The sequence below is a fragment of the Oryx dammah genome, unplaced genomic scaffold, assembly GCF_014754425.2.
Source record: "Oryx dammah isolate SB20612 unplaced genomic scaffold, SCBI_Odam_1.1 HiC_scaffold_25, whole genome shotgun sequence".
NCBI lineage: Eukaryota > Metazoa > Chordata > Mammalia > Artiodactyla > Bovidae > Oryx > Oryx dammah.
Window position 1 is genome coordinate 88,215,091 of NW_024070209.1, and position 1,728 is coordinate 88,216,818.

Genomic DNA, 1,728 nt, shown 5'->3' on the forward strand with positions numbered 1-1,728 from the left:
GTCTTGCCTCTTCAGAAGGAAAGAAAGGCTCTTAGCTGGCTAACCTCTCTTCATGGTATGTTTGCTTGCTGTTACCACATCCCTAGGTATTCCTACTATTGCTAAGTGGGCAGTGTTGGCAGAGGGTAGAAACGATGAGCCTGTGGTCCCAGAAAAGAGCCGCTGATGTTAGATTTTGTCCTCTATTTACTGCAGTGCTGTGACAAACCATATTTACCATAAGAAGCAAAATAACATTTCCTCATAATATTTTAGAGCTGTTGTACTTTTGTTTTCATATACATATGCCTATATGCCTGATGAGAAAAAACAATAAAAAGAAAACAGATATAGTTCTTAACCTTAGCACAGGATCCATGCAGAAAGTTATGACATGATAATAAAATACTGAATGTGTGAGATTTGGAAGGCAGTTCCCCTACTTCTATCCCTCTCTGGTCTGCTCAATGCTAAGCACCCAATTCCTCATATTAGTGTTTTTGTTCCAAATACCTGGAGTAGTTTCTCTTTCCTGCACTGGATCCTGACACCCACAGTCACAGAGCAGAGGTAGATTCAAACTCCTGAGTAATGAGCTCCAGTAATTATGCACATAATCGTGACCTCATTTGCATAGAGCTACCCTCTTTTACATCATCTTGTCTCTTCTTTTTCCTCTTAACATAATAGATTTTTAAAAATAGATAATATATGATGTCTGATTTTTCCCCTGTGACACATATCATTTGGCATATGAGAGTAAATAGAGCATGTAGCTGAGATTCTGAGGAACACCCTTCTCAGCCTGGCTGAAGGATCTCAGCTCCATGACATCTGAGCATATACTGCAGAAGGATGTCAGCTCTGAGTTGTACCCTGGACCTTGACTCTAAGCATTGCTCATTGAATTGACTGTGCCATCTTATGGAATTAATCAGAATAATCTGGTGATGGTGATTGTGAGTGACACGGGACAGAACCTGACACTTTGCATTACATGACTTGTCTCAGACCAGGAAAAGAGTGATGGGAGAAGTAATCCTCAAAGACATTCAAGTTAGACGTGTGGAATCGTTTATATTTATGCATGGGGTCTATCCCTGGGCATAATCTGGATGAGCGATAATGCTGCAAACCACAGTGGAGGTCTATGTTGGGTTGATCAAAAAGTTCATTTGGGTTTTTCATAAAATGTTCTAAAAAAAACCCAAATGAACTTTTTGGCTGACTCAAAATTCTGATAAGGTGGGTCCTATGCTTTACTTCTCCCCTCCACAGCCCCCTCCCCAACTCTGACTTGAGCAGAGTGTCAAGGGCTTATCTGTCCCACTTGCTTCTCTCGCTGGAATTTTAAAGGAAGAAAACACAATGGCTGGGAGCGTTTCTTCTAGAGAAACAATCAGACAGAATAAAAACCCGGCTCTCAAGGGCTCTGTACCTTGAGTGGTTTGGCGAAATGGAGAGGTGGGGAAAGACAGGTTCAGAGAGTGTATTGTGGAGGGGGAACTGGAAGGGGCAGCAACTAGACTGGTAGTGTGGGTGATGGCTTTATAGGGCTACAAATAAATTTTTAAAATAAGGGTTTTAGGAAGAGAAAAGAAGGATAGGGAATGCTCAACAAACACTTTTTGAGCACCTATTTTGTTTTGGCCTGGGAATTGGATACTGGAAAGAAAAAAGATGACTAGTATTCTGGTCTTTCTCTCACGCAGTACAGGAATGATAGAGAAAAATATATTTGTACAAGAA